Source organism: Phyllobates terribilis, unplaced genomic scaffold, assembly GCF_046119375.1.
Source record: "Phyllobates terribilis strain yellow unplaced genomic scaffold, ASM4611937v1 Scaffold_9__5_contigs__length_417890890, whole genome shotgun sequence".
Taxonomy (NCBI): domain Eukaryota; kingdom Metazoa; phylum Chordata; class Amphibia; order Anura; family Dendrobatidae; genus Phyllobates; species Phyllobates terribilis.
This window is the reverse complement of record NW_027362769.1, coordinates 317489085-317512875: the sequence shown is the minus strand read 5'-3', so window position 1 is coordinate 317512875 and position 23791 is coordinate 317489085.

The window sequence follows — 23791 nt, the reverse complement described above, 5'->3', positions numbered from 1 at the left end:
GTAAAATTGAAAAAAGTTGAAAACATTTTTTTTTGGACTTAATCATTTTTTCGGCATTTATCAGACTTTCAGGTAAGGAAAATGTCAGTGAGCGTTCAGATTTCAGTTCCAGAGCGATTCGCCCAATGAGTCCTTGATATTTAGTCGTTTTAAGCCAATATTTTGGATTTTGAAAATTTCACTTTTTTGTGAAAATATCCACTAAAATAGGGAATAATATGTGTGAGGGTTCCCCAGGAGAGTTCCAAATGTGTGTGGGTAGAATATATATCCCACGGGGGTAAAATTGAAAAAAGTTGAAAAAAATTTTTTTTTGGACTTAGTCATTTTTCCGGCGTTTATCAGACTTTCAGATAGGGGAAATGTCAGTGAGCGTTCCGATCTCAGTTCTAGAGCGTTTCGCCCAATGAGTCCTTGATATTTAGTCGTTTTCAGCCAATTTTCTGGATTTTTGAAAATTTCACTTTTTTTGTGAAAATATCCACTAAATGAGGGAATAATATGTGTGAGGGAACCCCAGGAGAGTTCAAAATGAGTGTGGGTAGAATATATATCCGACGGGGGTAAAATTGAAAAAAGTTGAAAAAAATTTTTTTTTGGACTTAGTCATTTTTCCGGCGTTTATCAGACTTTCAGATAGGGGAAATGTCAGTGAGCGTTCCGATCTCAGTTCTAGAGCGTTTCGCCCAATGAGTCCTTGATATTTAGTCGTTTTCAGCCAATTTTCTGGATTTTTGAAAATTTCACTTTTTTTGTGAAAATATCCACTAAATTAGGGAATAATATGTGTGAGGGTTCCCCAGGAGAGTTCCAAATGTGTGTGGGTAGAATACATATCCCACGGGGGTAAAATTGAAAAAAGTTGAAAAATTTTTTTTTTGGACTTAGTCATTTTTCCGGCGTTTATCAGACTTTCAGATAAGGAAAATGTCAGTGAGCGTTCAGATTTCAGTTCCAGAGTGATTCGCCCAATGAGTCCTTGATATTTAGTCGTTTTCAGCCAATTTTCTTGATTTTTGAAAATTTCACTTTTTTTGTGAAAATATCCACTAAATGAGGCAATAATATGTGTGAGGGTACCCCAGGAGAGTACCAAATGTGTGTGGGTAGAATATATATCCCACGGGGGTAAAATTGAAAACAGTTAAAAAAAAATTTTTTTTGGACTTAGTAATTTTTCCGGCTTTTATCAGACTTTCAGATAGGGGAAATGTCAGTGAGCGTTCCGATTTCAGTTCCAGAGCGATTCGCCCAATGAGTCCTTGATATTTAGTCGTTTTCAGCCAATTTTCTGGATTTTTGAAAATTTCACTTTTTTGTGAAAATATCCACTAAATGAGGGAATAATATGTGTGAGGGTACCCCAGGAGAGTACCAAATGTGTTTGGATAGAATATATATCCCACGGGGGTAAAATTGAAAAAAGTTGAAAAAATTTTTTTGGGGGAATTAGTCATTTTTCTGGCGTTTATCAGACTTTCAGATAGGGGAAATGTCAGTGAGCGTTCCGATCTCAGTTCCAGAGCGATTCGCCCAATGAGTCCTTGATATTTGGTCGTTTTCAGCCAATTTTCTGGATTTTTGAAAATTTCACTTTTTTGTGAAAATATCCACTAAATGAGGGAATAATATGTGTGAGGGTACCCCACGAGAGTTCCAAATGTGTGTGGGTAGAATATATATCTCACGGGGGTAAAATTGAAAAAAGTTAAAAAAAATTTTTTTTGGACTAAGTCATTTTTCCGGCGTTTATCAGACTTTCAGATTGGGGAAATGTCAGTGAGCGTTCCGATCTCAGTTCCAGAGCGATTCACCCAATGAATCATTGATATTTATTCGTTTTCAGCCAATTTTCTGGATTTTTGAACATTTCACTTTTTTGTGAAAACATCCACTAAATGAGGGAATAATATGTGTGAGGGTACCCCAGGAGAGTTCCAAATGTGTGTGGGTAGAATATATATGCCACGGGGGTAAAATTGAAAAAAGTTTAAAAAAATGTTTTTTCGATTTAGTCATTTTTCCGGCTTTTATCAGACTTTCAAATAGGGGAAATGTCAGTGAGCGTTCCGATCTCAGTTCCAGAGCGATTCGCCCAATGAGTCCTTGATATTTAGTCGTTTTCAGCCAATTTTCTGGATTTTTGAAAATTTCACTTTTTTGTGAAAATATCCACTAAATGAGGGAATAATATGTGTGAGGGTACCCCAGGAGAGTACCAAATGTGTGTGGGTAGAATATATATCCCACGGGGGTAAAATTGAAAAAAGTTAAAAAAATTTTTTTTTGGAATAAGTCATTTTTCCGGCGTTTATCAGACTTTCAGATTGGGGAAATGTCAGTGAGCGTTCCGATCTCAGTTCCAGATCGATTCGCCCAATGAATCCTTGATATTTAGTCGTTTTCAGCCAATTTTCTGGATTTTTGAAAATTTCACTTTTTTGTGAAAATATCCACTAAATGAGGGAATAATATGTGTGAGGGTACCCCAGGAGAGTTCCAAATGTGTGTGGGTAGAATATATATCCCACGGGGGTAAAATTGAAAAAAGTTGAAACATTTTTTTTTTGGACTAAGTCATTTTTCCGCCGTTTATCAGACTTTCAGATGAGGGAAATGTCAGTGAGCATTCCGATTTCAGTTCCAGAGCGATTCGCCCAATGAGTCCTTGATATTTAGTCGTTTTCAGCCAATTTTCTGGATTTTTGAAAATTTCACTTTTTTGTGAAAATATCCACTAAATGAGGGAATAATATGTGTGAGGGTACCCCAGGAGAGTACCAAATGTGTGTGGGTAGAATATATATCCCACGGGGGTAAAATTGAAAAAAGTTGAAAAATTTTTTTTTGGGGAATCAGTCATTTTTCCAGCGTTTATCAGACTTTCAGATAGGGGAAATGTCAGTGAGCGTTCCGATCTCAGTTCCAGAGCGATTCGCCCAATGAGTCCTTGATATTTGGTCGTTTTCAGCCAATTTTCTGGATTTTTGAAAATTTAACTTTTTTGTGAAAATATCCACTAAATGAGGGAATAATATGTGTGAGGGTACCCCAGGAGAGTTCCAAATGTGTGTGGGTAGAATATATATCCCATGGGGGTAAAATTGAAAAAAGTTTAAAAAAATGTTTTTTCGATTTAGTCATTTTTCCGGCTTTTATCAGACTTTCAAATAGGGGAAATGTCAGTGAGCGTTCCGATCTCAGTTCCAGAGCGATTCGCCCAATGAGTCCTTGATATTTAGTCGTTTTCAGCCAATTTTCTGGATTTTTGAAAATTTCACTTTTTTGTGAAAATATCCACTAAATGAGGGAATAATATGTGTGAGGGTACCCCAGGAGAGTACCAAATGTGTTTGGATAGAATATATATCCCACGGGGGTAAAATTGAAAAAAGTTGAAAAATTTTTTTTTGGGGAATCAGTCATTTTTCCAGCGTTTATCAGACTTTCAGATAGGGGAAATGTCAGTGAGCGTTCCGATCTCAGTTCCAGAGCGATTCGCCCAATGAGTCCTTGATATTTGGTCGTTTTCAGCCCATTTCCTGGATTTTTGAAAATTTCACTTTTTTGTGAAAATATCCACTAAATGAGGGAATAATATGTGTGAGGGTACCCCACGAGAGTTCCAAATGTGTGTGGGTAGAATATATATCCCACGGGGGTAAAATTGAAAAAAGTTGAAAAAATTTTTTTTTGGACTAAGTCATTTTTCCGGCGTTTATCAGACTTTCAGATTGGGGAAATGTCAGTGAGCGTTCCGATCTCAGTTCCAGAGCGATTCGCCCAATGAATCCTTGATATTTAGTCGTTTTCAGCCAATTTTCTGGATTTTTGAAAATTTCACTTTTTTGTGAAAATATCCACTAAATGAGGGAATAATATGTGTGAGGGTACCCCAGGAGAGTTCCAAATGTGTGTGGGTAGAATATATATCCCACGGGGGTAAAATTGAAAAAAGTTGAAACATTTTTTTTTTGGACTAAGTCATTTTTCCGCCGTTTATCAGACTTTCAGATGAGGGAAATGTCAGTGAGCATTCCGATTTCAGTTCCAGAGCGATTCGCCCAATGAGTCCTTGATATTTAGTAGTTTTCAGCCAATTTTCTGGATTTTTGAAAATTTCACTTTTTTGTGAAAATATCCACTAAATGAGGGAATAATATGTGTGAGGGTACCCCAGGAGAGTACCAAATGTGTGTGGGTAGAATATATATCCCACGGGGTAAAATTGAAAAAAGTTAAAAAAATTTTTTTTTGGAATAAGTCATTTTTCCGGCGTTTATCAGACTTTCAGATTGGGGAAATGTCAGTGAGCGTTCCGATCTCAGTTCCAGATCGATTCGCCCAATGAATCCTTGATATTTAGTCGTTTTCAGCCAATTTTCTGGATTTTTGAAAATTTCACTTTTTTGTGAAAATATCCACTAAATGAGGGAATAATATGTGTGAGGGTACCCCAGGAGAGTTCCAAATGTGTGTGGGTAGAATATATATCCCACGGGGGTAAAATTGAAAAAAGTTGAAACATTTTTTTTTTGGACTAAGTCATTTTTCCGCCGTTTATCAGACTTTCAGATGAGGGAAATGTCAGTGAGCATTCCGATTTCAGTTCCAGAGCGATTCGCCCAATGAGTCCTTGATATTTAGTCGTTTTCAGCCAATTTTCTGGATTTTTGAAAATTTCACTTTTTTGTGAAAATATCCACTAAATGAGGGAATAATATGTGTGAGGGTACCCCAGGAGAGTACCAAATGTGTGTGGGTAGAATATATATCCCACGGGGGTAAAATTGAAAAAAGTTGAAAAATTTTTTTTTGGGGAATCAGTCATTTTTCCAGCGTTTATCAGACTTTCAGATAGGGGAAATGTCAGTGAGCGTTCCGATCTCAGTTCCAGAGCGATTCGCCCAATGAGTCCTTGATATTTGGTCGTTTTCAGCCAATTTTCTGGATTTTTGAAAATTTAACTTTTTTGTGAAAATATCCACTAAATGAGGGAATAATATGTGTGAGGGTACCCCAGGAGAGTTCCAAATGTGTGTGGGTAGAATATATATCCCATGGGGGTAAAATTGAAAAAAGTTTAAAAAAATGTTTTTTCGATTTAGTCATTTTTCCGGCTTTTATCAGACTTTCAAATAGGGGAAATGTCAGTGAGCGTTCCGATCTCAGTTCCAGAGCGATTCGCCCAATGAGTCCTTGATATTTAGTCGTTTTCAGCCAATTTTCTGGATTTTTGAAAATTTCACTTTTTTGTGAAAATATCCACTAAATGAGGGAATAATATGTGTGAGGGTACCCCAGGAGAGTACCAAATGTGTTTGGATAGAATATATATCCCACGGGGGTAAAATTGAAAAAAGTTGAAAAATTTTTTTTTGGGGAATCAGTCATTTTTCCAGCGTTTATCAGACTTTCAGATAGGGGAAATGTCAGTGAGCGTTCCGATCTCAGTTCCAGAGCGATTCGCCCAATGAGTCCTTGATATTTGGTCGTTTTCAGCCCATTTCCTGGATTTTTGAAAATTTCACTTTTTTGTGAAAATATCCACTAAATGAGGGAATAATATGTGTGAGGGTACCCCACGAGAGTTCCAAATGTGTGTGGGTAGAATATATATCCCACGGGGGTAAAATTGAAAAAAGTTGAAAAAATTTTTTTTTGGACTAAGTCATTTTTCCGGCGTTTATCAGACTTTCAGATTGGGGAAATGTCAGTGAGCGTTCCGATCTCAGTTCCAGAGCGATTCGCCCAATGAATCCTTGATATTTAGTCGTTTTCAGCCAATTTTCTGGATTTTTGAAAATTTCACTTTTTTGTGAAAATATCCACTAAATGAGGGAATAATATGTGTGAGGGTACCCCAGGAGAGTTCCAAATGTGTGTGGGTAGAATATATATCCCACGGGGGTAAAATTGAAAAAAGTTGAAACATTTTTTTTTTGGACTAAGTCATTTTTCCGCCGTTTATCAGACTTTCAGATGAGGGAAATGTCAGTGAGCATTCCGATTTCAGTTCCAGAGCGATTCGCCCAATGAGTCCTTGATATTTAGTAGTTTTCAGCCAATTTTCTGGATTTTTGAAAATTTCACTTTTTTGTGAAAATATCCACTAAATGAGGGAATAATATGTGTGAGGGTACCCCAGGAGAGTACCAAATGTGTGTGGGTAGAATATATATCCCACGGGGTAAAATTGAAAAAAGTTGAAAAAATATTTTTTTGGACTTAGTCATTTTTCCGGCGTTTATCAGACTTTCAGATCGGGGAAATGTCAGTGAGCGTTCCGATCTCAGTTCCAGAGCGATTCGCCCAATGAGTCCTTGATATTTAGTCGTTTTCAGCCAATTTTCTGGATTTTTGAAAATTTCACTTTTTTTGTGAAAATATCTACTAAATTAGGGAATAATATGTGTGAGGGTTCCCCAGGAGAGTTCCAAATGTGTGTGGGTAGAATATATATCCCACGGGGGTAAAATTGAAAAAAGTTGAAAAATTTTTTTTTTGGACTTAGTCATTTTTCCGGCGTTTATCAGACTTTCAGATTGGGGAAATGTCAGTGAGCATTCCGATTTCAGTTCCAGAGCGATTCGCCCAATGAGTCCTTGATATTTAGTCGTTTTCAGCCAATTTTCTGGATTTTTGAAAATTTCACTTTTTTGTGAAAATATCCACTAAATGAGGGAATAATATGTGTGAGGGTACCCCAGGAGAGTACCAAATGTGTGTGGGTGGAATATATATCCCACGGGGGTAAAATTGAAAAAAGTTGAAAAATTTTTTTTTTGGGGAATCAGTCATTTTTCCAGCGTTTATCAGACTTTCAGATAGGGGAAATGTCAGTGAGCGTTCCGATCTCAGTTCCAGAGCGATTCGCCCAATGAGTCCTTGATATTTGGTCGTTTTCAGCCAATTTTCTGGATTTTTGAAAATTTAACTTTTTTGTGAAAATATCCACTAAATGAGGGAATAATATGTGTGAGGGTACCCCAGGAGAGTTCCAAATGTGTGTGGGTAGAATATATATCCCATGGGGGTAAAATTGAAAAAAGTTGAAAAAATTTTTTTTTTGTACTTAGTCTTTTTTGCGGCGTTTATCAGACTTTCAGATAGGGGAAATGTCAGTGAGCATTCCGATCTCAGTTCCAGAGCGATTCGCCCAATGAGTCCTTGATATTTGGTCGTTTTCAGCCAATTTTCTGGATTTTTGAAAATTTCACTTTTTTGTGAAAATATCCACTAAATTAGGGAATAATATGTGTGAGGGTTCCCCAGGAGAGTTCCAAATGTGTGTGGGTAGAATACATATCCCACGGGGGTAAAATTGAAAAAAGTTGAAAAATTTTTTTTTTGGACTTAGTCATTTTTCCGGCGTTTATCAGACTTTCAGATAAGGAAAATGTCAGTGAGCGTTCAGATTTCAGTTCCAGAGTGATTCGCCCAATGAGTCCTTGATATTTAGTCGTTTTCAGCCAATTTTCTTGATTTTTGAAAATTTCACTTTTTTTGTGAAAATATCCACTAAATGAGGCAATAATATGTGTGAGGGTACCCCAGGAGAGTACCAAATGTGTGTGGGTAGAATATATATCCCACGGGGGTAAAATTGAAAACAGTTAAAAAAAAATTTTTTTTGGACTTAGTAATTTTTCCGGCTTTTATCAGACTTTCAGATAGGGGAAATGTCAGTGAGCGTTCCGATTTCAGTTCCAGAGCGATTCGCCCAATGAGTCCTTGATATTTATTCGTTTTCAGCCAATTTTCTGGATTTTTGAAAATTTCACTTTTTTGTGAAAATATCCACTAAATGAGGGAATAATATGTGTGAGGGTACCCCAGGAGAGTTCCAAATGTGTGTGGGTAGAATATATATCCCACGGGGGTAAAATTGAAAAAAGTTGAAACATTTTTTTTTTGGACTAAGTCATTTTTCCGCCGTTTATCAGACTTTCAGATGAGGGAAATGTCAGTGAGCATTCCGATTTCAGTTCCAGAGCGATTCGCCCAATGAGTCCTTGATATTTAGTAGTTTTCAGCCAATTTTCTGGATTTTTGAAAATTTCACTTTTTTGTGAAAATATCCACTAAATGAGGGAATAATATGTGTGAGGGTACCCCAGGAGAGTACCAAATGTGTGTGGGTAGAATATATATCCCACGGGGTAAAATTGAAAAAAGTTGAAAAAATATTTTTTTGGACTTAGTCATTTTTCCGGCGTTTATCAGACTTTCAGATCGGGGAAATGTCAGTGAGCGTTCCGATCTCAGTTCCAGAGCGATTCGCCCAATGAGTCCTTGATATTTAGTCGTTTTCAGCCAATTTTCTGGATTTTTGAAAATTTCACTTTTTTTGTGAAAATATCTACTAAATTAGGGAATAATATGTGTGAGGGTTCCCCAGGAGAGTTCCAAATGTGTGTGGGTAGAATATATATCCCACGGGGGTAAAATTGAAAAAAGTTGAAAAATTTTTTTTTTGGACTTAGTCATTTTTCCGGCGTTTATCAGACTTTCAGATTGGGGAAATGTCAGTGAGCATTCCGATTTCAGTTCCAGAGCGATTCGCCCAATGAGTCCTTGATATTTAGTCGTTTTCAGCCAATTTTCTGGATTTTTGAAAATTTCACTTTTTTGTGAAAATATCCACTAAATGAGGGAATAATATGTGTGAGGGTACCCCAGGAGAGTACCAAATGTGTGTGGGTGGAATATATATCCCACGGGGGTAAAATTGAAAAAAGTTGAAAAATTTTTTTTTGGGGAATCAGTCATTTTTCCAGCGTTTATCAGACTTTCAGATAGGGGAAATGTCAGTGAGCGTTCCGATCTCAGTTCCAGAGCGATTCGCCCAATGAGTCCTTGATATTTGGTCGTTTTCAGCCAATTTTCTGGATTTTTGAAAATTTAACTTTTTTGTGAAAATATCCACTAAATGAGGGAATAATATGTGTGAGGGTACCCCAGGAGAGTTCCAAATGTGTGTGGGTAGAATATATATCCCATGGGGGTAAAATTGAAAAAAGTTGAAAAAATTTTTTTTTTGGACTTAGTCTTTTTTGCGGCGTTTATCAGACTTTCAGATAGGGGAAATGTCAGTGAGCATTCCGATCTCAGTTCCAGAGCGATTCGCCCAATGAGTCCTTGATATTTGGTCGTTTTCAGCCAATTTTCTGGATTTTTGAAAATTTCACTTTTTTGTGAAAATATCCACTAAATTAGGGAATAATATGTGTGAGGGTTCCCCAGGAGAGTTCCAAATGTGTGTGGGTAGAATACATATCCCACGGGGGTAAAATTGAAAAAAGTTGAAAAATTTTTTTTTTGGACTTAGTCATTTTTCCGGCGTTTATCAGACTTTCAGATAAGGAAAATGTCAGTGAGCGTTCAGATTTCAGTTCCAGAGTGATTCGCCCAATGAGTCCTTGATATTTAGTCGTTTTCAGCCAATTTTCTTGATTTTTGAAAATTTCACTTTTTTTGTGAAAATATCCACTAAATGAGGCAATAATATGTGTGAGGGTACCCCAGGAGAGTACCAAATGTGTGTGGGTAGAATATATATCCCACGGGGGTAAAATTGAAAACAGTTAAAAAAAAATTTTTTTTGGACTTAGTAATTTTTCCGGCTTTTATCAGACTTTCAGATAGGGGAAATGTCAGTGAGCGTTCCGATTTCAGTTCCAGAGCGATTCGCCCAATGAGTCCTTGATATTTATTCGTTTTCAGCCAATTTTCTGGATTTTTGAAAATTTCACTTTTTTGTGAAAATATCCACTAAATGAGGGAATAATATGTGTGAGGGTACCCCAGGAGAGTACCAAATGTGTTTGGATAGAATATATATCCCACGGGGGTAAAATTGAAAAAAGTTGAAAAAATTTTTTTGGGGGAATTAGTCATTTTTCTGGCGTTTATCAGACTTTCAGATAGGGGAAATGTCAGTGAGCGTTCCGATCTCAGTTCCAGAGCGATTCGCCCAATGAGTCCTTGATATTTGGTCGTTTTCAGCCAATTTTCTGGATTTTTGAAAATTTCACTTTTTTGTGAAAATATCCACTAAATGAGGGAATAATATGTGTGAGGGTACCCCACGAGAGTTCCAAATGTGTGTGGGTAGAATATATATCTCACGGGGGTAAAATTGAAAAAAGTTAAAAAAATTTTTTTTTGGACTAAGTCATTTTTCCGGCGTTTATCAGACTTTCAGATTGGGGAAATGTCAGTGAGCGTTCCGATCTCAGTTCCAGAGCGATTCACCCAATGAATCATTGATATTTATTCGTTTTCAGCCAATTTTCTGGATTTTTGAACATTTCACTTTTTTGTGAAAACATCCACTAAATGAGGGAATAATATGTGTGAGGGTACCCCAGGAGAGTTCCAAATGTGTGTGGGTAGAATATATATGCCACGGGGGTAAAATTGAAAAAAGTTTAAAAAAATGTTTTTTCGATTTAGTCATTTTTCCGGCTTTTATCAGACTTTGAAATAGGGGAAATGTCAGTGAGCGTTCCGATCTCAGTTCCAGAGCGATTCGCCCAATGAGTCCTTGATATTTAGTCGTTTTCAGCCAATTTTCTGGATTTTTGAAAATTTCACTTTTTTGTGAAAATATCCACTAAATGAGGGAATAATATGTGTGAGGGTACCCCAGGAGAGTACCAAATGTGTGTGGGTAGAATATATATCCCACGGGGGTAAAATTGAAAAAAGTTAAAAAAATTTTTTTTTGGAATAAGTCATTTTTCCGGCGTTTATCAGACTTTCAGATTGGGGAAATGTCAGTGAGCGTTCCGATCTCAGTTCCAGATCGATTCGCCCAATGAATCCTTGATATTTAGTCGTTTTCAGCCAATTTTCTGGATTTTTGAAAATTTCACTTTTTTGTGAAAATATCCACTAAATGAGGGAATAATATGTGTGAGGGTACCCCAGGAGAGTTCCAAATGTGTGTGGGTAGAATATATATCCCACGGGGGTAAAATTGAAAAAAGTTGAAACATTTTTTTTTGGACTAAGTCATTTTTCCGCCGTTTATCAGACTTTCAGATGAGGGAAATGTCAGTGAGCATTCCGATTTCAGTTCCAGAGCGATTCGCCCAATGAGTCCTTGATATTTAGTCGTTTTCAGCCAATTTTCTGGATTTTTGAAAATTTCACTTTTTTGTGAAAATATCCACTAAATGAGGGAATAATATGTGTGAGGGTACCCCAGGAGAGTACCAAATGTGTGTGGGTAGAATATATATCCCACGGGGGTAAAATTGAAAAAAGTTGAAAAATTTTTTTTTGGGGAATCAGTCATTTTTCCAGCGTTTATCAGACTTTCAGATAGGGGAAATGTCAGTGAGCGTTCCGATCTCAGTTCCAGAGCGATTCGCCCAATGAGTCCTTGATATTTGGTCGTTTTCAGCCAATTTTCTGGATTTTTGAAAATTTAACTTTTTTGTGAAAATATCCACTAAATGAGGGAATAATATGTGTGAGGGTACCCCAGGAGAGTTCCAAATGTGTGTGGGTAGAATATATATCCCATGGGGGTAAAATTGAAAAAAGTTTAAAAAAATGTTTTTTCGATTTAGTCATTTTTCCGGCTTTTATCAGACTTTCAAATAGGGGAAATGTCAGTGAGCGTTCCGATCTCAGTTCCAGAGCGATTCGCCCAATGAGTCCTTGATATTTAGTCGTTTTCAGCCAATTTTCTGGATTTTTGAAAATTTCACTTTTTTGTGAAAATATCCACTAAATGAGGGAATAATATGTGTGAGGGTACCCCAGGAGAGTACCAAATGTGTTTGGATAGAATATATATCCCACGGGGGTAAAATTGAAAAAAGTTGAAAAATTTTTTTTTGGGGAATCAGTCATTTTTCCAGCGTTTATCAGACTTTCAGATAGGGGAAATGTCAGTGAGCGTTCCGATCTCAGTTCCAGAGCGATTCGCCCAATGAGTCCTTGATATTTGGTCGTTTTCAGCCCATTTCCTGGATTTTTGAAAATTTCACTTTTTTGTGAAAATATCCACTAAATGAGGGAATAATATGTGTGAGGGTACCCCACGAGAGTTCCAAATGTGTGTGGGTAGAATATATATCCCACGGGGGTAAAATTGAAAAAAGTTGAAAAAATTTTTTTTTGGACTAAGTCATTTTTCCGGCGTTTATCAGACTTTCAGATTGGGGAAATGTCAGTGAGCGTTCCGATCTCAGTTCCAGAGCGATTCGCCCAATGAATCCTTGATATTTAGTCGTTTTCAGCCAATTTTCTGGATTTTTGAAAATTTCACTTTTTTGTGAAAATATCCACTAAATGAGGGAATAATATGTGTGAGGGTACCCCAGGAGAGTTCCAAATGTGTGTGGGTAGAATATATATCCCACGGGGGTAAAATTGAAAAAAGTTGAAACATTTTTTTTTTGGACTAAGTCATTTTTCCGCCGTTTATCAGACTTTCAGATGAGGGAAATGTCAGTGAGCATTCCGATTTCAGTTCCAGAGCGATTCGCCCAATGAGTCCTTGATATTTAGTAGTTTTCAGCCAATTTTCTGGATTTTTGAAAATTTCACTTTTTTGTGAAAATATCCACTAAATGAGGGAATAATATGTGTGAGGGTACCCCAGGAGAGTACCAAATGTGTGTGGGTAGAATATATATCCCACGGGGTAAAATTGAAAAAAGTTGAAAAAATATTTTTTTGGACTTAGTCATTTTTCCGGCGTTTATCAGACTTTCAGATCGGGGAAATGTCAGTGAGCGTTCCGATCTCAGTTCCAGAGCGATTCGCCCAATGAGTCCTTGATATTTAGTCGTTTTCAGCCAATTTTCTGGATTTTTGAAAATTTCACTTTTTTTGTGAAAATATCTACTAAATTAGGGAATAATATGTGTGAGGGTTCCCCAGGAGAGTTCCAAATGTGTGTGGGTAGAATATATATCCCACGGGGGTAAAATTGAAAAAAGTTGAAAAATTTTTTTTTTGGACTTAGTCATTTTTCCGGCGTTTATCAGACTTTCAGATTGGGGAAATGTCAGTGAGCATTCCGATTTCAGTTCCAGAGCGATTCGCCCAATGAGTCCTTGATATTTAGTCGTTTTCAGCCAATTTTCTGGATTTTTGAAAATTTCACTTTTTTGTGAAAATATCCACTAAATGAGGGAATAATATGTGTGAGGGTACCCCAGGAGAGTACCAAATGTGTGTGGGTGGAATATATATCCCACGGGGGTAAAATTGAAAAAAGTTGAAAAATTTTTTTTTGGGGAATCAGTCATTTTTCCAGCGTTTATCAGACTTTCAGATAGGGGAAATGTCAGTGAGCGTTCCGATCTCAGTTCCAGAGCGATTCGCCCAATGAGTCCTTGATATTTGGTCGTTTTCAGCCAATTTTCTGGATTTTTGAAAATTTAACTTTTTTGTGAAAATATCCACTAAATGAGGGAATAATATGTGTGAGGGTACCCCAGGAGAGTTCCAAATGTGTGTGGGTAGAATATATATCCCATGGGGGTAAAATTGAAAAAAGTTGAAAAAATTTTTTTTTTGGACTTAGTCTTTTTTGCGGCGTTTATCAGACTTTCAGATAGGGGAAATGTCAGTGAGCATTCCGATCTCAGTTCCAGAGCGATTCGCCCAATGAGTCCTTGATATTTGGTCGTTTTCAGCCAATTTTCTGGATTTTTGAAAATTTCACTTTTTTGTGAAAATATCCACTAAATGAGGGAATAATATGTAAGAGGGTACCCCAGGAGAGTTCCAAATGTGTGTGGGTAGAATATATATCCCACGGGGGTAAAATTGAAAAAAGTTGAAAAAATATTTTTTTGGACTTAGTCATTTTTCCGGCGTTTATCAGACTTTCAGATCGGGGAAATGTCAGTGAGCGTTCCGATCTCAGTTCCAGAGCGATTCGCCCAATGAGTCCTTGATATTTGGTCGTTTTCAGCCAATTTTCTGGATTTTTGAAAATTTCACTTTTTTGTGAAAATATCCACTAAATGAGGGAATAATATGTGTGAGGGTACCCCACGAGAGTTCCAAATGTGTGTGGGTAGAATATATATCCCACGGGGGTAAAATTGAAAAAAGTTAAAAAAATTTTTTTTTGGACTAAGTCATTTTTCCGGCGTTTATCAGACTTTCAGATTGGGGAAATGTCAGTGAGCGTTCCGATCTCAGTTCCAGAGCGATTCGCCCAATGAATCCTTGATATTTAGTCGTTTTCAGCCAATTTTCTGGATTTTTGAACATTTCACTTTTTTGTGAAAACATCCACTAAATGAGGGAATAATATGTGTGAGGGTACCCCAGGAGAGTTCCAAATGTGTGTGGGTAGAATATATATGCCACGGGGGTAAAATTGAAAAAACTTTAAAAAAATGTTTTTTCGATTTAGTCATTTTTCCGGCTTTTATCAGACTTTCAAATAGGGGAAATGTCAGTGAGCGTTCCGATCTCAGTTCCAGAGCGATTCGCCCAATGAGTCCTTGATATTTAGTCGTTTTCAGCCAATTTTCTGGATTTTTGAAAATTTCACTTTTTTGTGAAAATATCCACTAAATGAGGGAATAATATGTGTGAGGGTACCCCAGGAGAGTACCAAATGTGTTTGGATAGAATATATATCCCACGGGGGTAAAATTGAAAACAGTTGAAAAATTTTTTTTTGGGGAATCAGTCATTTTTCCAGCGTTTATCAGACTTTCAGATAGGGGAAATGTCAGTGAGCGTTCCGATCTCAGTTCCAGAGCGATTCGCCCAATGAGTCCTTGATATTTGGTCGTTTTCAGCCAATTTTCTGGATTTTTGAAAATTTCACTTTTTTGTGAAAATATCCACTAAATGAGGGAATAATATGTGTGAGGGTACCCCAGGAGAGTTCCAAATGTGTGTGGGTAGAATATATATCCCACGGGGGTAAAATTGAAAAAAGTTGAAAAAATATTTTTTTGGACTTAGTCATTTTTCCGGCGTTTATCAGACTTTCAGATCGGGGAAATGTCAGTGAGCGTTCCGATCTCAGTTCCAGAGCGATTCGCCCAATGAGTCCTTGATATTTAGTCGTTTTCAGCCAATTTTCTGGATTTTTGAAAATTTCACTTTTTTTGTGAAAATATCTACTAAATTAGGGAATAATATGTGTGAGGGTTCCCCAGGAGAGTTCCAAATGTGTGTGGGTAGAATATATATCCCACGGGGGTAAAATTGAAAAAAGTTGAAAAATTTTTTTTTTGGACTTAGTCATTTTTCCGGCGTTTATCAGACTTTCAGATTGGGGAAATGTCAGTGAGCATTCCGATTTCAGTTCCAGAGCGATTCGCCCAATGAGTCCTTGATATTTAGTCGTTTTCAGCCAATTTTCTGGATTTTTGAAAATTTCACTTTTTTGTGAAAATATCCACTAAATGAGGGAATAATATGTGTGAGGGTACCCCAGGAGAGTACCAAATGTGTGTGGGTGGAATATATATCCCACGGGGGTAAAATTGAAAAAAGTTGAAAAATTTTTTTTTGGGGAATCAGTCATTTTTCCAGCGTTTATCAGACTTTCAGATAGGGGAAATGTCAGTGAGCGTTCCGATCTCAGTTCCAGAGCGATTCGCCCAATGAGTCCTTGATATTTGGTCGTTTTCAGCCAATTTTCTGGATTTTTGAAAATTTAACTTTTTTGTGAAAATATCCACTAAATGAGGGAATAATATGTGTGAGGGTACCCCAGGAGAGTTCCAAATGTGTGTGGGTAGAATATATATCCCATGGGGGTAAAATTGAAAAAAGTTGAAAAAATTTTTTTTTTGGACTTAGTCTTTTTTGCGGCGTTTATCAGACTTTCAGATAGGGGAAATGTCAGTGAGCATTCCGATCTCAGTTCCAGAGCGATTCGCCCAATGAGTCCTTGATATTTGGTCGTTTTCAGCCAATTTTCTGGATTTTTGAAAATTTCACTTTTTTGTGAAAATATCCACTAAATGAGGGAATAATATGTAAGAGGGTACCCCAGGAGAGTTCCAAATGTGTGTGGGTAGAATATATATCCCACGGGGGTAAAATTGAAAAAAGTTGAAAAAATATTTTTTTGGACTTAGTCATTTTTCCGGCGTTTATCAGACTTTCAGATCGGGGAAATGTCAGTGAGCGTTCCGATCTCAGTTCCAGAGCGATTCGCCCAATGAGTCCTTGATATTTGGTCGTTTTCAGCCAATTTTCTGGATTTTTGAAAATTTCACTTTTTTGTGAAAATATCCACTAAATGAGGGAATAATATGTGTGAGGGTACCCCACGAGAGTTCCAAATGTGTGTGGGTAGAATATATATCCCACGGGGGTAAAATTGAAAAAAGTTAAAAAAATTTTTTTTTGGACTAAGTCATTTTTCCGGCGTTTATCAGACTTTCAGATTGGGGAAATGTCAGTGAGCGTTCCGATCTCAGTTCCAGAGCGATTCGCCCAATGAATCCTTGATATTTAGTCGTTTTCAGCCAATTTTCTGGATTTTTGAACATTTCACTTTTTTGTGAAAACATCCACTAAATGAGGGAATAATATGTGTGAGGGTACCCCAGGAGAGTTCCAAATGTGTGTGGGTAGAATATATATGCCACGGGGGTAAAATTGAAAAAACTTTAAAAAAATGTTTTTTCGATTTAGTCATTTTTCCGGCTTTTATCAGACTTTCAAATAGGGGAAATGTCAGTGAGCGTTCCGATCTCAGTTCCAGAGCGATTCGCCCAATGAGTCCTTGATATTTAGTCGTTTTCAGCCAATTTTCTGGATTTTTGAAAATTTCACTTTTTTGTGAAAATATCCACTAAATGAGGGAATAATATGTGTGAGGGTACCCCAGGAGAGTACCAAATGTGTTTGGATAGAATATATATCCCACGGGGGTAAAATTGAAAACAGTTGAAAAATTTTTTTTTGGGGAATCAGTCATTTTTCCAGCGTTTATCAGACTTTCAGATAGGGGAAATGTCAGTGAGCGTTCCGATCTCAGTTCCAGAGCGATTCGCCCAATGAGTCCTTGATATTTGGTCGTTTTCAGCCAATTTTCTGGATTTTTGAAAATTTCACTTTTTTGTGAAAATATCCACTAAATGAGGGAATAATATGTGTGAGGGTACCCCAGGAGAGTTCCAAATGTGTGTGGGTAGAATATATATCCCACGGGGGTAAAATTGAAAAAAGTTGAAAAAATATTTTTTTGGACTTAGTCATTTTTCCGGCGTTTATCAGACTTTCAGATCGGGGAAATGTCAGTGAGCGTTCCGATCTCAGTTCCAGAGCGATTCGCCCAATGAATCCTTGATATTTAGTCGTTTTCAGCCATTTTTCTGGATTTTTGAAAATTTCACTTTTTTTGTGAAAATATCTACTAAATTAGGGAATAATATGTGTGAGGGTTCCCCAGGAGAGTTCCAAATGTGTGTGGGTAGAATATATATCCCACGGGGGTAAAATTGAAAAAAGTTGAAAAATTTTTTTTTTGGACTTAGTCATTTTTCCGGCGTTTATCAGACTTTCAGATAAGGGAAATGTCAGTGAGCGTTCAGATTTCAGTTCCAGAGCGATTCTCCCAATGAGTCCTTTATATTTAGTCGTTTTCAGCCAATTTTCTGGATTTTTGAAAATTTCACTTTTTTGTGAAAATATCCACTAAATGAGGGAATAATATGTGTGAGGGTACCCCAGGAGAGTTCCAAATGTGTGTGGGTAGAATATGTATCCCACGGGGGTAAAATTGAAAAAAGTGGAAAAAAATTTTTTGGGGACTTAGTCATTTTTCCGGCGTTTATCAGACTTTCAGATAGGGGAAAGGTCAGTGAGCGTTCCGATTTCAGTTCCAGAGCGATTCGCCCAATGAGTCCTTGGTATTTAGTCGTTTTCAGCCAAATTTCTAGATTTTTTAAAATTTTAGTTTTTTGTGAAAATATCCACTAAATGAGGGAATAATATGTGTGAGGGTACCCCAGGAGAGTTCCAAATGTGTGTGGGTAGAATATATATCCCACGGGGGTAAAATTGAAAAAAGTTGAAAAAAATTTTTTTTTGGACTTAATCATTTTTCCGGCGTTTATCAGACTTTCAGATAGGGGAAATGTCAGTGAGCGTTCTGATTTCAGTTCCAGAGCGATTCGCCCAATGAGTCCTTGATATTTAGTCGTTTTAAGCCAATATTTTGGATTTTGAAAATTTCACTTTTTTGTGAAAATATCCACTAAATGAGGGAATAATATGTGTGAGGGTACCCCAGGAGAGTTCCAAATGTGTGTGGGTAGAATATATATCCCACGGGGGTAAAATTGAAAAAAGTTGAAAAAAATTTTTTTTTGGACTTAGTCATTTTTCCGGCCTTTATCAGACTTTCAGATAGGGGAAATGTCAGTGAGCGTTCTGATTTCAGTTCCAGAGCGATTCTCCCAATGAGTCCTTGATATTTAGTCGTTTTCAGCCAATTTTCTGGATTTTTGAAAATTTCACTTTTTTGTGAAAATATCCACTAAAATAGGGAATAATATGTGTGAGGGTTCCCCAGGAGAGTTCCAAATGTGTGTGGATAGAATACATATCCCACGGGGGTAAAATTGAAAAAAGTTGAAAAAAAATTTTTTTTGGACTTAATCATTTTTCCGGCGTTTATCAGACTTTCAGATAGGGGAAATGTCAGTGAGCGTTACGATCTCAGTTCTAGAGCGTTTCGCCCAATGAGCCCTTGATATTTAGTCATTTTCAGCCAATTTTCTGGATTTTTGAAAATTTCACTTTTTTGTGAAAATATCCACTAAATTAGGGAATAATATGAGTGAGGGTACCCCAGGAGAGTTCCAAATGTGTGTTGGTAGAATATATATCCCACGAGGGTAAAATTGAAAAAAGTTGAAAACATTTTTTTTTGGACTTAATCATTTTTTCGGCATTTATCAGACTTTCAGGTAAGGAAAATGTCAGTGAGCGTTCAGATTTCAGTTCCAGAGCGATTCGCCCAATGAGTCCTTGATATTTAGTCGTTTTAAGCCAATATTTTGGATTTTGAAAATTTCACTTTTTTGTGAAAATATCCACTAAAATAGGGAATAATATGTGTGAGGGTTCCCCAGGAGAGTTCCAAATGTGTGTGGGTAGAATATATATCCCACGGGGGTAAAATTGAAAAAAGTTGAAAAAAATTTTTTTTTGGACTTAGTCATTTTTCCGGCGTTTATCAGACTTTCAGATAGGGGAAATGTCAGTGAGCGTTCCGATCTCAGTTCTAGAGCGTTTCGCCCAATGAGTCCTTGATATTTAGTCGTTTTCAGCCAATTTTCTGGATTTTTGAAAATTTCACTTTTTTTGTGAAAATATCCACTAAATGAGGGAATAATATGTGTGAGGGAACCCCAGGAGAGTTCAAAATGAGTGTGGGTAGAATATATATCCGACGGGGGCAAAATTGAAAAAAGTTGAAAAAAATTTTTTTTTGGACTTAGTCATTTTTCCGGCGTTTATCAGACTTTCAGATAGGGGAAATGTCAGTGAGCGTTCCGATCTCAGTTCTAGAGCGTTTCGCCCAATGAGTCCTTGATATTTAGTCATTTTCAGCCAATTTTCTGGATTTTTGAAAATTTCACTTTTTTGTGAAAATATCCACTAAATTAGGGAATAATATGAGTGAGGGTACCCCAGGAGAGTTCCAAATGTGTGTGGGTAGAATATATATCCGAGAAGGGTAAAATTGAAAAAAGTTGAAAACATTTTTTTTTGGACTTAGTCATTTTTTCGCCGTTTATCAGACTTTCAGGTAAGGAAAATGTCAGTGAGCATTCAGATTTCAGTTCCAGAGCGATTCGCCCAATGAGTCCTTGATATTTAGTCGTTTTAAGCCAATATTTTGGATTTTGAAAATTTCACTTTTTTGTGAAAATATCCACTAAATGAGGGAATAATATGTGTGAGGGTACCCCAGGAGAGTTCCAAATGTGTGTGGGTAGAATATATATCCCACGGGGGTAAAATTGAAAAAAGTTGAAAAAATTTTTTTTTTGGACTTAATCATTTTTTCGGCGTTTATCAGACTTTCAGGTAAGGAAAATGTCAGTGAGCGTTCCGATTTTAGTTCCAGAGCGATTCTCCCAATGAGTCCTTGATATTTAGTCGTTTTCAGCCAATTTTCTGGATTTTTGAAAATTTCACTTTTTTGTGAATATATCCACTAAATGAGGGAATAATATGTGTGAGGTAACTCCAGGAGAGCTCCAAATGTGTGTGGATAGAATGTATATCCCACGGGGGTAAAATTGAAAAAAGTTGAAAAATTTTTTTTTTGTACTTAGTCTTTTTTGCGGCGTTTATCAGACTTTCAGATAGGGGAAATGTCAGTGAGCATTTCGATTTCAGTTCCTGAGCGATTCGCCCAATGAGTCCTTGATATTTAGTCGTTTTCAGCCAATTTTCTGGATTTTTGAAAATTTCACTTTTTTGTGAATATATCCACTAAATGAGGGAATAATATGTGTGAGGGTACCCCAGGAGAGCTCCAAATGTGTGTGGATAGAATATATATCCCACGGGGGTAAAATTGAAAAAAGTTAAAAAAAATTTTTTTTTTGGACTTAGTCTTTTTTGCGGCGTTTATCAGATTTTCAGATAGGGGAAATATCAGTGAGCGTTCTGATTTCAGTTCCAGAGCGATTCGCCCAATGAGTCCTTGATATTTAGTTGTTTTCAGCCAATATTTTTGATTTTTGAAAATTTCACTTTTTTTGTGAAAATATCCAATAAATGAGGGAATAATATGTGTGAGGGTACCCCAGGAGAGTTCCAAATGTGTGTGGGTAGAATATATATCCCATGAGGGTAAAATTTAAAAAAGTTGAAAAAAATTTTTTTTTGGACTTAGTCATTTTTCCGGCGTTTATCAGACTTTCAGATAGGGGAAATGTCAGTGAGCGTTCCGATCTCAGTTCTAGAGCATTTCGCTCAATGAGTCCTTGATATTTAGTCGTTTTCAGCCAATTTTCTGGATTTTTGAAAATTTCACTTTTTTGTGAAAATATCCACTAAATTAGGGAATAATATGAGTGAGGGTACCCCAGGAGAGTTCCAAATGTGTGTGGGTAGAATATATATCCCACGGGGGTAAAATTGAAAAAAGTTGAAAAAATTTTTTTTTTGGACTTAGTCTTTTTTGCGGCGTTTATCAGACTTTCAGGTAAGGAAAATGTCAGTGAGCATTCAGATTTCAGTTCCAGAGTGATTCGCCCAATAAGTCCTTGATATTTAGTCGTTTTCAGCCAATATTTTGGATTTTGAAAATTTCACTTTTTTGTGAAAATATCCACTAAATGAGGGAATAATATGTGTGAGGGTACCCCAGGTGAGTTCCAAATGTGTGTGGGTAGAATATATATCCCACGGGGGTAAAATTGAAAAAAGTTGAAAAAAATTTTTTTTTGGACTTACTCATTTTTCCGCCGTTTATCAGACTTTCAGATAGGGGAAATGTCAGTGAGCGTTTCGATTTCAGTTCTAGAGCGATTCGCTCAATGAGTCCTTGATATTTAGTCGTTTTCAGCCAATATTTTGGATTTTTGAAAATTTCAATTTTTTGTGAAAATATCCACTAAGTGAGGGAATAATATGTGTGACGGTACCCCAGGAGAGTTTCAAATGTGTGTGGGTAGAATATATATCCCACGAGGGTAAAATTGAAAAAAGTTGAAAACATTTTTTTTTGGACTTAGTCATTTTTCCGGCGTTTATCAGACTTTCAGATAAGGGAAATGTCAGTGAGCGTTCAGATTTCAGTTCCAGAGCGATTCGCCCAATGAGTCCTTCATGTTTAGTCGTTTTCAGCCGAGCTTCTGGATTTTTGAAAATTTCACTTTTTTTGTGAAAATATCCACTAAATGAGGGAATAATATGTGTGAGGGTACCCCAGGGGAGTTCCAAATGTGTGTGGGTAGAATATATATCCCACGGGGGTAAAATTGAAAAAAGTTGAAAAAAATTTTTTTTTGGACTTACTCATTTTTCCGGCGTTTATCAGACTTTCAGATAGGGGAAATGTCAGTGAGCGTTCCGATTTCAGTTCCAGAGCGATTCTCCCAATGAGTCCTTGATATTTAGTCGTTTTCAGCCAATTTTCTGGATTTTTGAAAATTTCACTTTTTTGTGAAAATATCCACTAAATTAGGGAATAATATGTGTGAGGGTACCCCAGGAGAGTTCCAAATGTGTGTGGGTAGAATATATATCCCAAGGGGGTAAAATTGAAAAAAGTTGAAAAAATTTTTTTTTTGGACTTAGTAATTTTTCCGGCATTTATCAGACTTTCAGATAGGGAAAATGTCAGTGAGCGTTCCGATTTCAGTTCCAGAGTGATTCGCCAAATGAGTCCTTGATATTTAGTCGTTTTCAGCCAATATTTTGGAGTTTTGAAAATTTCACTTTTTTGTGAAATTATCCACTAAATGAGGGAATAATATGTGTGAGGGTACCCCAGGAGAGTTCCAAATGTGTGTGGGTAGAATATATATCCCACGGGGGTAAAATTGAAAAAAGTTGAAAAAATTTTTTTTTTGGACTTAGTCATTTTTTCGGCGTTTATCAGACTTTCAGATAGTGGAAATGTCAGTGAGCGTTCCGATCTCAGTTCCAGAGCGATTCGCCCAATGAGTCCTTGATATTTAGTCATTTTCAGCCAATTTTCTGAATTTTTGAAAATTTCACTTTTTTGTGAAAATATCCACTAAATTAGGGAATAATATGTGTGAGGGTACCCCAGGAGAGTTCCAAATGTGTGTGGGTAGAATATATATCCCACGGGGGTAAAATTGAAAAAAGTTAAAAAAAAATTTTTTTTGGACTTAGTCATTTTTCCGACGTTTATCAGACTTTCAGATGGGGAAATGTCAGTGAGCGTTCCGATTTCAGTTCCAGAGCGATTCGCTAAATGAGTACTTGATATTTAGTCGTTTTCATCCAATTTTCTGGATTTTTGAAAATTTCACTTTTTTTGTGAAAATATCCACTAAATGAGGGAATAATATGTGTGAGGGTACCCCAGGAGAGTTCCAAATGTGTGTGGGTAGAATATATATCCCACGGGGGTAAAATTGAAAAAAGTTGAAAAAAATTTTTTTTTGGACTTACTCATTTTTCCGGCGTTTATCAGACTTTCAGATAGGGGAAATGTCAGTGAGCGTTCCGATTTCAGTTCCAGAGCGATTCTCCCAATGAGTCCTTGATATTTAGTCGTTTTCAGCCAATTTTCTGGATTTTTGAAAATTTCACTTTTTTGTGAAAATATCCACTAAATTAGGGAATAATATGTGTGAGGGTACCCCAGGAGAGTTCCAAATGTGTGTGGGTAGAATATATATCCCACAGGGGTAAATTGAAAAAAGTTGAAAACATTTTTTTTCTGACTTACTCATTTTTCCAGCGTTTATCAGACTTTCAGATACGGGAAATGTCAGTGAGCGTTCCGATTTCAGTTCCTTTCAGCCAGTTTTCTGGATTTTTGAAAATTACACTTTTTTGTGAAAATATCCACTAAATGAGGGAATAATATGTGTGAGGGTACCCCAGGAGAGTTCCAAATGTGTGTGGGTAGAATATATATCCCACGGGGGTAAAATTGAAAAAAGTTGAAATATTTTTTTTTGGGGATTTACTCATTTTTCCGCCGTTTATCAGACTTTCAGATAGGGCAAATGTCAGTGAGCGTTCCGATCTCAGTTCCAGAGCGATTCGCCCAATGAGTCCTTGATATTTAGTCGTTTTCAGCCAATATTTTGGATTTTGAAAATTTCAC